The sequence below is a fragment of the Phyllostomus discolor genome, chromosome X, assembly GCF_004126475.2.
Source record: "Phyllostomus discolor isolate MPI-MPIP mPhyDis1 chromosome X, mPhyDis1.pri.v3, whole genome shotgun sequence".
NCBI lineage: Eukaryota > Metazoa > Chordata > Mammalia > Chiroptera > Phyllostomidae > Phyllostomus > Phyllostomus discolor.
In genome coordinates this window covers 40,921,073-40,933,807 of record NC_050198.1, presented here as the reverse complement: position 1 = coordinate 40,933,807, position 12,735 = coordinate 40,921,073, and the positions used below count along the sequence as shown (strand labels likewise).

At 36.7% G+C, this 12,735-nt stretch overlaps 1 protein-coding gene across 2 annotated transcripts in view; it reads left to right on the top strand.

Moving 5' to 3' along the window:
- Window positions 1-12,735, top strand: part of LOC114505158 (vacuolar ATPase assembly integral membrane protein VMA21) — a 226,465-nt gene that overhangs the window by 95,028 nt on the left and 118,702 nt on the right. The window lies entirely within an intron of this gene.

The following is a 12,735-nucleotide window of genomic DNA, read 5'->3' as shown; positions in this document are numbered from 1 at the left end:
CAGATTTTCCACTTTTAAAGGCCATGTTGTAAGGGTGGGTTTTCAAAGGCTAGATCCACTTGAGGATGGGTTTTATTTTATTTTATTTTAATTTATTTTTCAATGGATAAGACATTGGTGTTTGGGATGTGTATCTGACAGTTTGAGGAAAAGCTTTTGTGGTTTGTGTAACAATTTATGTTAAATAGTTTTATTGTGTTTAAATTGTTTTTTTTCTCAGACTGTTCTTTCTTTGAGGAATATATCCAGATTAGATGAGAGAGGGAAGGAATTTAAATTCTTAATTCTTTTTCTGTCAGTAAAAGAGGGGAGGGAGAAGGGGGGATTGGAAGAAAGGTGAAGGTATTAGCCAAAGAATATACGTGCATGACACAGGGACACTGATGACTGGGTGGTGATGCCCTGAGGGCATGGCAGGAGCTGGGTGGAGGGGGCCAAAAAGTGGGGGCAACTGTAATAGTGTAAAGAATAAAAGTAAAGGAGAAAAAAAAAAGAAAAGAAGTATGCCATTTTCCATACCTGGTTGGGGGAGGGCAGCTGTGGATTTTAACTCTTCTATGAAGTTAAGATATAGAGTGCTTATTTAATAATTGCACCAGATGAACTCAGTGCATAGGTAGAAAAATTTAATGAGTTCTTTTACCAGTGGTCTTTAATTTTACTTTGTTATTGGCAACATCAACTGGCTTTATTCTATAAATTCAAATTCTGCTTCAAAATAGTAACATAGTTTATACTCTGAAAGTACAGCTGCCTTGAAGCCATGTGCTAGGGATTTGAAAATGGAAATATCCAAAAGAAAAAAAAAACATGACTGTGAACTCTGGTCAATTCTTAAATATGTGAAAACTCTCCAGGATAATTTTTTTAAATTTAATTTATTGGGGTGACATTGGTTAATAAAATTATATAGGTTTCCAGTGTATATTTCTATAATACATCATATGTATATTACATTGCATGTTTACCATCAAAAGTCAAAACACTAATGCCTAGATGCCTCTGTGGTCTGTGCTGATGGTGAGATTAGTGACTTGCAAACTAAGAAAGCACAATTAAAGGTGCCCATTGATTCAGAGGTTGTCAACCAATTTGGAGTTTTTTAAAAGATTTTATTTTTATATATTTTGGGGGAGAGAGGGAGAGAAGAGAAATAACAGTGTGTGGTTGCCCCTCACGTGCCCCCTTATGGGGACCTGGCCTGAAACCCAGGCATATGCCCTGACTGAACTGAACCAGCCACCCTTTGCTTAGAAGTCTGGACCTCAGTCCACTGAGCTACACCAGCCAGGGCAGATTTTTTTTCATGCTTTTTTTCTTATTGTTGTTCAAGTACACTTGTCTGCATTTTCACCCCACCATGCCCCCCAATCCCACCCATCCACGCCTCCCATCCTTGAACCAACCCCCTTTGGCTTTGTCCATGTGTCCTGCACACATGCTCCTTGATGGCCCTGCCCCATTATCCCATATTTTCCCTACACTCCTCCTCTCTGATTACTGTCACATTGTTCTTTATTTCAATGCCTGTTTTTTTTCTTGCTTGTTTGTTTTGTTGAGTAGGTTCCACTTATAGGTGAGATCATATGATTTTTCTCTTTTATAGGTTGGCTTATTTCACTTAGCATAATGCTTTCCAGATGCATCCATGCTGTATCGAAGGGTAGGAGCTTCTTATTTCTTTTGCTGTGTATTATTCCATTGTGTAAATGTGCCATAGATTTTGATCCACTCATTTACCGATGACACTTGGGTTGCTTCCAGTGCTTGGCTCTTGTGAATTGTGCTTCTATGAACATTGGGGTGCATAGGTTCTTTTGGATTGGTATTTCAGGGTTCTTAGGATATAATCTCAGCAGTGGAATTGCCAGGTGAAAAGGCAGTTCCATTTTTAGTTTTCTGAGAAAATTCCATACTGTTCCACAATGGCTGCACCAGTCTGCATTCCCACCAACAGTGCACTAGGGTTCCCTTTTCTTCACATCCTCTCCAACACTCGTTGTTTGTTGATATGTTTATGATGGCCATTCTGACTGGTGTGAAGTGGTACCTCATTGTGGTTTTAATTTGCATCTCTCTGATAGCTAGCGATATTCAGCATCTTTTCATGTGTCTCTGGGCACTCTGTATATCTTCCTTGGAGAAGTGTCAGTTCAAGTCCTTTGCCTCTTTTTTAATTGGGTTGTTTGTCTTCCTGGAGTTCTTCTTTTATGTGACTTCTTTCTATATTTTGGAAATCAAACCCTTGTCCGAGGTATCATATGCAAATATGTTTTCCCACATGGTTGGCTGTCTTTTCATGTAAATGCTGTTTTCTTTAGCTGTGCAGAAGCTTTTTATTTTGATGAGATCCCATTTGTTTTTCTTTCCTTTATGTCTCTTGCTCTAGGGGACATATCAGTGAAAATATTGCTGCATGGAATATCTGAGATTTTCCTGCCTATGTTCTCCTCTAGGACTTTTATGAAGTCATGACTTATGTTTAAGTCTTTTATCCACCTGGAATTTATTTTTGTGTATGGTGTAAGTTGGTATTTGAGTTTCATTTTCTTGCATGTAGCTGTCCAGGCCTCCCAACACCATTTGTTGAAGAAGCTATTTTTACTCTATTTTATGCTTCTGTCCCCTTTGAGCATAAAGATTTGGGTTTATTTCTTGGCTGTCTACTCTGTTCCATTTTCTGTGTGTCTGTTCTCATGCTAGTACCAGACTGTTCTGATTACAGTGGCCTTGTAATATAGTTTGATATCAGGTATTGTGATCCCTCCTATTTTGTTGTTCTTTCTCAAAATTGCTGAGGCTATTCAGAGTTGTTTATGGTTCCATATAAGTTTTTGAAATGTTCTATGTGTGTGAAATATGTCATTGGTATTTTAATAGGGATTTTGTTGAATCTATAAGTTGCTTTGGGTAGTATGGACATTTTGATGATATTTAGTCTTCCAATCCATGAACACGGTATATGCTTCCATTTATTTATGACTTCTTTAATTTCTTTCTTCAGTGTTGTGAAGTATTCTGAGTACAGGTCTTTCACCTCCTTGATAGGGTTTATTCCTAGGTACTTTATTTTTCTTGTTGCCTTAGCAAATGGGATTTTTATGTTAATTTCTGATTCTTATCTCTCATTGTTGTATAAAAATGGCTTTGATTTCTGAATATTAACTTTAAACCCTGCTGTTTTGCCAAATTTGCTTATTAGGTAGAGTAGTTATTTTGTGGAGTCTATAGGATTTTCTATGTACACTACCATAGCATCTGCAAACACTGACAGCTCTATTTCTGGCTTTCCAATTTGGATGCCTTTTATTTATCTTTCTTGTCTGATCGCTGTGGCTAGGACTTCCAGTACTATATTGAATAGAAGTGTTGAAAGCAGACATCCTTGTCTTGTTCCTGATCTTTGTGGGAAAGGTTTTCGTTTTTCCCCATTGAGTATGATGCTTGCTGCAAATTTCTCGTATATGGCCTTTATCATGCTGAGGTATACTCCCTCTATTCCCACTTTGCTTAGTGTTTTGATCATAAATTGGTGCTGTACCTTATCAAATGCTTTTTCTGCATCTACTGATATGATCATGTGACTTTTGTCTTTGCTTTTGTTTATGTGATGTGCTACTTATACTGATTTCCAAATATTGTACCATCCTTGCATCCCTGGGATGAATCCCACTTGATCATGGTGTATGCTCTTTTTAATGTATTGCTGGATGAGGTTAGCCAATATTTTGTTGAGGATTTTGGCATCTATGATCAACAGTGATATTGGTTGGTAGTTTTCTTTCTTTGTTGTGTCTTTATTGTGTTTTGGAATTAGTGTGATGCAGGATTTGGAAAAAGAGTTTGGGAATCTTCCTTCTTCTTGAATTTTTTGGAATAGTGTGTGAAGGATAGGGGTTAGCTCTTTCTTAAATGTTTTATAAAATTCTCCTCTGAAACCCTTTTGTCCCAGGCTTTTGTGTGCTGGGAGTTTTTTGATTACTGCTTCAATTTCATCTGCTGTTATTTGTCTGTTCAGGCTTTCTGGTTCTTTTTGTTGAGCTTTGGAAGATTATATTTTTGTAGAAATTTGTCAATTTCACCTAGGTTTTCAAATTTCTTGGCATAGAGTTCTTGGTAGTAATTTCCTACAATCCTTTGTATTTCTGTGGTGTCAGTTGTAATCTCTCCTCTTCCATTTCTGATTGAGTTTATTTGGGTCCTCTCTCTCTCTCTTTTTTCCTAATGAGACTGCTTAAAGGCTTGTCGATTTTTTTTATCTTTTTGAAAAAAAAAAAAAAAACAGCTCCTGGATTGATTGATCCTTAGAATTGTGTTTTTAATCTCTGTCCTTTTGTTCTGCTCTGATCTTGGTTATTTCCTTCCTTCTACTTGCTCTGTGCTGTCCTTGTTTTTGTTCCTCAAGTTCTTGTAGGCTTAGGGTTAGGTTGTTATTTGGAAATATTTCTATCTTTTTAAGGTAAGCGTGTATCGCTATGAACTTCCCTCCCAGGACTGCCTTCACTGCATTCCATAAGTTTTGGGTTGTTGTGAGTTCATTTTCCTTTGTTTCCAGAAACTTTTTGATTTCTCCCCTAATTTTATTCTTGATCTATTCATTGTTTAATAACATGCTATTCAATCTCCATGATTTTGAGTGTTTTGGGGTTTTTCCCTTGGGGTTAGTTTCTAGTTTCAGTCCTTTGTAGTCAGAGAAAATGCTTGGTATGATTTCAATTTTCTTGTATTTGTTTTATGTCTTATCATGTGGTCTATCTTTGAAAATGTTCATGGTACATTTGAAAAGAATGTGTATTTAGCTTCTTTGGGATGACAGGCTTTATATACATATCAGTTAAGTCCATTTCATCTAGGGCATTGTTTAATACCACAATATCTTTGTTGAAATTTTGTTTGGAAGATCTGTCCATATTTGACAGTGGGGTGTTAAAATTCCCCACTATAATCGTGTTGCTGTCCATATGTTTCCTTAAGTCCTCTAAGATTTTCTTTATGTATTTAGGTGCTTCTATGTTGGGTGCATATATATTTGCAATGTTTATGTCTTCTTGATGGATTCTTCCCTTGAATATTATGAAGTGACCTTCTGGGTCTCTCTTTATGGCCATTTTTCTGAAGTCTGTTTTGTCTGATATGAGTATTGCTACCCCAGCTTTATTTTCCTGTTTGTTTTCTTGGAAAATTTGTTTCCATCCCTTCACTTTCAACCCGTGTGAGGTGGGTCACTTGTAGGCAGCGTATGTGTGGATTATGCTTTCTTATCCATTCCCATATTCTATGTCTTTTGATTGGAGCATTTAATCCATTCACATTTAAGGTTATTATTGATAAGTACTTATTCATTGCCATTTTTGCACCTGTGTTCCTCTCCCTCTCTCTCTTTTTCTCCCTTTCCTTAAAACAGTTCCCTTAGCATCTCTTGCAGAGCTGGTTTGGTGGAGGTTTATTCTTTTAGACTTCTTTTGTCTGGGACGCTCCTTATTTGGCCTTCTATCTTGATTGAGAGCCTTGCTGGGTAAAGTAGCCTTGGTTTCAGGCCTCTGGTTCTCATTACTTGGAATATTTCTTGCCATTCTCTTCTAGCTTGGAGCATTTCCATTGAGAAGTCAGCTGCTAACTTTATCGGGGCTCCCTTGTATGTTACTTCTGGTTTCTCCCTTGCTGCCTTTCTCTCTGCTTTCTGGACTTGCATGTCTTTTTCTTTAACCAAGTTAGGAGTGTTTTCTTTCATTGCTTTTTCAAATAAATTTCCAATATATTGCTCTTTCTCTTCCCCTTCTGGCATCCTTATGATATGAATGTTGGACTGTTTCAGTTTGTCCTGGAGGCTGCTTTCACTGTCCTTGTTTGTTTGGATTCTTTTTTTTTTCATCTTATTGTTCTGATTTTTTTTTTTATTCCTATGTTCTAAGTCATTGATTTGATTTGCAGCTTCATCCAATCTACTGTTGTTTCCCTGTAAATTGTTTTTATTTCAATTAGTGAATCCTTTATTACTGAATGGACCTTTTTTATGTTGTTGAGGTCCTCTGTAAGTTCCTTGAACATCCTCATAACCATTGTTTTGAACTTTGCATCTGATAGATTGCTTATCTCCATTTTGATTGGTTCTTTTTCTGGAATTTTGATCTGTTCTTTCATTTGTGCAATGTTTTATTATCTCCTCATTTTGACAGCCTTTCTGTGTTTGTTTCTATGTATTAAGTAGAGCTGCTTTGACTCCATTTCTTGGTAGTGTGGCCTAATATCCTATAGGTGTCCTGTAGGGTCCAGTGGCACAGCCTCCTCTGTCACCCAAGCTGGGTACTCGAGGTGTGCTCTCCATGTGGGCTGAGTAAACCCTCTTCTTGTAGTTGATCCTTGATTGCTGTTGGCAGATCAGTGGGAGGGATTTACCCAGGCCAGTCAACTACAAAGACTGTCTGTGACTACTGACCGTCAACCTCTGCCCTCTGTGGAGGATCAGCTGTGCGGGGACAGTGGTAGTGCTCTGATGAGTCTGTTGCTGTTCAGTGGGCTCTGGGGTTTCCCAGGTGGTGCAGGCCAAGCTCAGCCACCAGCTGTGTTTTGCCTGGGGCCATCCTGCCTCAGGTATAAAGCAATCTGAGATTGCTGCTACTTGTGCTGGGTTTGGAGATTCTCAGGGAAAGACAAACTGTGAATATAAGCTGATTGTTGCTAGAGCCAGGCCTGAGTCCAGTTAGCAAGATCATGGGGGCTGGGGGTTCACTGAGGCTGGCTGTTGCTTGTTTGAGAGGATTTTGGAAGTTGCAAAGCATGAGCTGAGTCCAGTCATTCATATGGAAAAGCAGCGTGGGTGGGATGGTAAGTTGGGTAGGATGGAGTCTCAGGGGATTCCCAATGTGGTACGAACAGTGTTAGCCAGGTTGATGGAGTCTCAGATATGGCATCTGCCTGCTGGCACTGTGACTTTGTTGGGGGAGGTTTCAGAAAAGGGGCAATGGCCTGTGTCTGCCTTTCTGTCTCAGAGAAAGCTGTTCCCCAGTTCTTGCCTTGATGTCAGACACTTCAGTTCCTCTTCATTTGCCACTGGTGCCTTTCAAGCTGCCGCCCCAGTGCTAGAGCTAAAAGGGAGTGAGTTGGAGTGAGTCCTTATGTGAGTTCTTTAAGAGGAACTCCTTGGGACTCCAGAAGTTTCTTTTACAGACTCAATCCCTGCTGAGTTTTGCAGTCAGTAGTTATAGGGACTTATCTTCCTGGCACTTGAATTCTGGCCTGGGGAGCCTGGTATGGGGCTGGGACTCCTCACTCCCATGATATTCCTCCAGAATTTTTATTTGCCACACGTGGATGTGGAACCAGCTCATTCCATATCTGGTCTGGATGGATGTTGTCTCTTTAATTCTGTAGTTGTCAGATTTCCATGCAACTCTATTTCTGATGGTTATGAGTGATGGTTGTTCTGTATTTTAGTTGTAATTTTGATGTCGTTGTGTGAGGAGGCAAGCCATGTTTTCCCATGCCACCATCTTGACCCCAGTTACATATATTTTACATTGTCTGATATTATCTCACACTAAAGCTCTGTTAATTTTTTCAGTCATTTTTCTTCATTCTGGTGGATGAAATTCAAATGTTTTCCACCCATGTGTAAGCTGTGATTATTATTTAGTTTTGAATTCATCGTATTTGTTCTTTCTCTGATAGTACTTTGGTAGGTCTTGTAGAGTGTCCTCTTGCACAGGCAAAGGTTAATATTTAGTCCAAGATTCAAGAGAACCTGTATTAAGATTTCTGGAGATTTCTTTTTACCATATTTATTTTCTTTCTGGCATTCTGCTCCACAAATTCCAACAATCTTGACTTTTCTGAACCCCTCTTTCTATCTCCTGTTAGTGAGACCTCTATACCAGGAATTGAATCTGCCAATGTTTGGTGTATGGGACGATGTCCCAAGCATCTGAGCCACTGGCCAGTGCACAGAATTAATTTTTAAATTCTACTTTTGTATACAGCAATTTTGCTGATTATTTTTTTATTCTCAGTAAATTGAAGAATCTCTTGGATTCTTTATGAAGATAATTATAGTGTTCATAAATGAGGAGAGAATTCATTTTATTTATTTTTCTTACCTTAATTCATTGGTTAGTGCCTTTATCACTCTGTATTAAATATTTTACCAGCTAGTCTTGTTTTTTCCCCTGAAGGTAAGTAATTAATTTAATGTTCCATTTTTAAGTATATTGTTGGTATGTTTTTGGTTGACACCTTTTATCAGGTTGAGGAATTTTTTGCCTATATCTAGTCTGTTAAGAGTGTTTTTGTTGTTGTTGTTGTTGTTGTTTTTTTTTTAACCTGGCTGGTGTAGCTCAGTGGATTGAATGCTGGCCTGCAAACCAAATAGTCACCAGTTTGATTCCCAGTCAGGGCACATGCCTGGGTTGCAGGCCAGGTCCCTAATAGGGGGTGCACCAAAGGCAATCACACATTCATGTTTCTCTCCCTCTCTTTTTCCTTCCCTTCTCCTTTCTCTAAAAATAAATAAATAAAAAAATCTTTTTAAAAAGAATATTTTTAGAAATCATTCATGCGTATTGAATTACATATATCAAATGTCTTTTCCACATCTTTTGAGATGATCACATTCTTTTTTTCTCTTTGCCTGATATGTTGAATTACATTTTTTTCTAATTTGAAATTATCCTGGTATTTCTGGAATTTGCTCAAACTTTTTAAAATACTCTTCTAGTTTGGGTTTGATAATTTTATTTAGGATGTTGAATCTACATCATAAATAATATTGTCTTATAAAATAAAAAATTTCCCTTTTCTGCTGTTTTTTTTGGGGGGGTGTGATGTATTATAAAAGATATATTAGCATTCTCAGATAAGAAAAAGCTAAAGGAGTTCACCACTACCAAATCAGTATTATAAGAAATATTAAAGACTTCTTAAAGAAGAAAAAATGATAAAAAATCAAGAATAACAAAATGTAAATAACTACATACCTGTCATTAATTAATTTAAATTTTAATGGATTAAATGCTCCAATCAAAACACATATGGTGACCATCCTGGCTGTTGTGGCTCAGTGGATTGAGCACTGGCCTGTGAACCAAAGGGTCCCTGTTTCTTTTTCCTTTTTTAAAATTATATTATTGTTGTTCAAGTACAGTTGTCTGCTTTTATGCCCCACAACTACCCCCACCTCAACCATCCCCTCCTTCTTCCCCTGCTTCCATGCCCCTTGATTTTATCCATGTGTCCTTTATAATTGTTCCTGAAAACCCTTCTCCTCTTCCCCCCATTATCCCCTCCCACCTCCCCTCTGGCTACTGTCAGATTATTTTTAATTTCAATGTCTCTGGTTCTATTTTGCTTGCTTGCTTGTTTTGTTGATTAGGTTCCACTTAAAGGTGAGATCATATGGTATTTGTCCCTCACCGCCTGGCTTATTTCACTTAGCATAATGCTCTCCAGTTCCATCCAGGCTGTTGCAAAGGGTAGAAGCTCCTTCTTTGTTTCTGTTGCATAGTATTCCATTGTGTAAATGTACCATAGTTTTTTGATCCATTCATTTACTGATGGGCTGCTGTTTCAATTCCCAGTCTAGGGCACAAGCCTGGGTTGTGGACTAGGTCCCCAGTAGGGGGTGTGTGAGAGGCAGCCACACACTGATGTTTCTCTCCCTCTTTCTCCCTTCCCCTCTCTAAAAGTTAATAAATAAAATCTTTTAAAAATACATATAGTGGCTGAATGGATAACAAAACAAGACCTTTACATATACTGCCTACAAAGGACTAACTTCAGATCAAAAGACACACATAGACTGAAATTAAAGGGATGGACAAGATATTTAATGAAAGTGGAAACAAACAAACCAAAAACCTGGGGTAGCGATACTTATACCAGACAAAATAGACTTTAAAACAAAGGCTATAACAAGAGATGAAGAAGAACCCAGCAATTTTACATCTGCGTATTTATTTGGAGAATTCCAAAACACTAATTAGAAAAGACACATACATCCATATATTCATTGCAGCACTATTTGAAATAGCCAAGATATGGAAGCAGCTTAAGTGTCCCTTGATAGATTACTAGTTAAAGAAGAGATGATACATATATGCAATGGAATATTACTCAGCCATAAAAAGAATGATATCTTGTCATCTGAAATAACATGGATGGGAAGAGGGTATTATGTTAAGTGAATTGAGTCAGAATGAGAAGGACAAATATAATTTCATTTCAAAGTAGAATCTAAACAGCAAAGTAAATGAACAAACCAAACAGAAAGAAACTCATTGATACAGAGAATATTTTGATGGTTGCCAGATGGGGGGAGGTGGGAAGATGGGTGGAAAGGGGGAAGGAACTAAGATGTGCAAATTGATATTTATAAAAACAGTCACAGGATGTAAAGTATACGTAAAGAGTATAGTTAGTAATATTTTAATAACTGTATATGGTGTCACATGGGTCTAGAGTTACTGAGGTGGTCACTTAGTAAGCTATATAAAGTCTAATCACTATGTTGTACACCTGAAGCTAAAATAATATTGTATGCCAACTAATTGAAAAACAAATAATTGTTTATAAATAAGAAAATAATATACTAGCATTATGAAATGAGTTGGGAAAAATGAGTGGGGTGGGTGGCTTCTCTCTTTATGTTTCATGGCATGAATTGCATGAAATATGAAATACTTGTTACTTAAATATTTGAAACCATCCATTTGTGAAAACATTGATGTTGTTTTGTTTAGTTTTGGTTCAGTCGCCTTTTTGTAAATAAATTTTTAATTATTAAATTAATCTCTTTACATTTTTATGATTTATTCAAATTTTCATTGTATTTTAAAGTAGCTTTGGATAAAATACATTTTTCTGAGAAATATTCTATTTTGTGTCTTTTCAAATTTTGGGGCACAGAGTTTATAATACTGCTTTTTTCCATTTCTTTTATTCATACATACTCACGTTTCATTCCAAAATGTGTCTTCTCTCATTTTTTGATCATCTGGTAAAACAGTGTTTTATTTTATTTTTTTAAGAAACAGATTTTCTTATCTATTCTATCATTATTTTTATTGTGTTATTTTCTGCTCTTATTTTTATTATTTCCTTGCTTTTCTTTTCTGCGACTTTACTCTTGTTTTTACAATTTGTCCAGTTGACTTCTTATTAGATAATTTATTTTTTGTGAACATTTAAAAGTATAAATTCCAGCCCTGGCTGATGTGGCTCAGTGGATTGAGCGCGGGCTTCGAACCAAAGTGTCACGGGTTTGATTCTTACCCAGAGTACATGCCTGGGTTGCAGGCCACGGCCCCCAGCAACCGCACGTTGATGTTTCTCTCTCTCTCTCTTTCTCCCTCCCTTCCCTCTCTAAAAATAAATAAATAAAATCTTTAGAAAAAAATAAAAGTATAAATTCCTTAGTGGTGCATTAGCTGCATATTACAGGTTGTAATATGTAGTACTCTTATAATATTTCAGTTCTGAATATTTTCTGATTTCCAGAGCTACTCAGGAAGTTTTCTTGTTGCTGCTGCTATGTTTTAAGTATCGAAGTAAAAAAGCTTTTGTGTTTTCTTTTTGTTCATTTTTAATACAATTGCATTAGAGCCAGAGCATAAGGTCTGTAAACAAATACTTATTCTTTGATATTTGCTGATCTGTTTTGTTGCCTAGAATGGCTTGGATGTCTTTTGTGTTCTGAAATTTCTAGATGTGGTTTTATTTTAATTCATGCAGTTTGGGTCACATTTTTCATTCCGGAAAAAATTTCAGTTATTAACCCTTTACTGCTTGTCTTCCATTCTTGCTATTCTCTTTATCTGGAACTCATGTTAAATATTTATTAGTTCTTCCCATCTGTCCTTCATGTTTTATATCCTCATTTAATATTTTCCATTTCATTATCTCTCTGTAAATGTAATGTAGCAAATCTCATATCTCTATTATATTAACTAATTTTCTTATCTGGTGTGTCTTAATATATTGTTTAATCCCTCTTTTTGAAATTAATTTCATTGACCATGTCTTTATTTACAGAATTTTTTTGTTCTTCCTGTTTACCTGGTCTTTTTTCATATTGTAACTTCCATCTCTTTTGTCTTTATTATTTTTAAACACAATTATTTTATAATAGCTTTCAGATGTTTTAGTTATTTGAAGTTCTTGGAGGTCTCCTACTGCTGTGTATATGTTTTTGTTTGTTTTGTGTGTTTCCTATTTCTGAGATATGGCGAATTATATCCTTATATATATTCTAATTTTGGATGGTGAAGTCACCTTCAGTGGTGCTTACCTGTGGAAATTCTGTGGAACCTAGCTTTAGAGAGAATCTCTCCAGAATGGGTTTGTTGCTTTTCCTGGAACCCTAAAGTTGATTCAGTCTAGTAGTACCTTTTTGCTGAGGTACTACTACATGCTGAGACAGAGAAACTTTCTTGTTTTTTCCTTTGTTGGTGGGACAATTTTTAAATAAAATTTTATTCTCTGGAAGTTTTGGCTATAAATAGGGAGGAGCTAGTAGGTTTTAGTTTCAAGTTTGGATTCTTTTCTGTTTGGATTCTTTTTCACCCAAGAGGGCCTCAATATCCAAGCTCCTTTGTTGCATAGCTGTGCCCCCCGCCCCAGCAACATAGGCTGCTGTTCTAACTGGCTTTGGTTTTCAGTGTCTTCCCATCGTTTGACCCTTGAGCTTTCTCTTACTTTATTGAGAGCATTAAAAATGTTTGCTATGTTTTAATTGTTTTTTTTCTT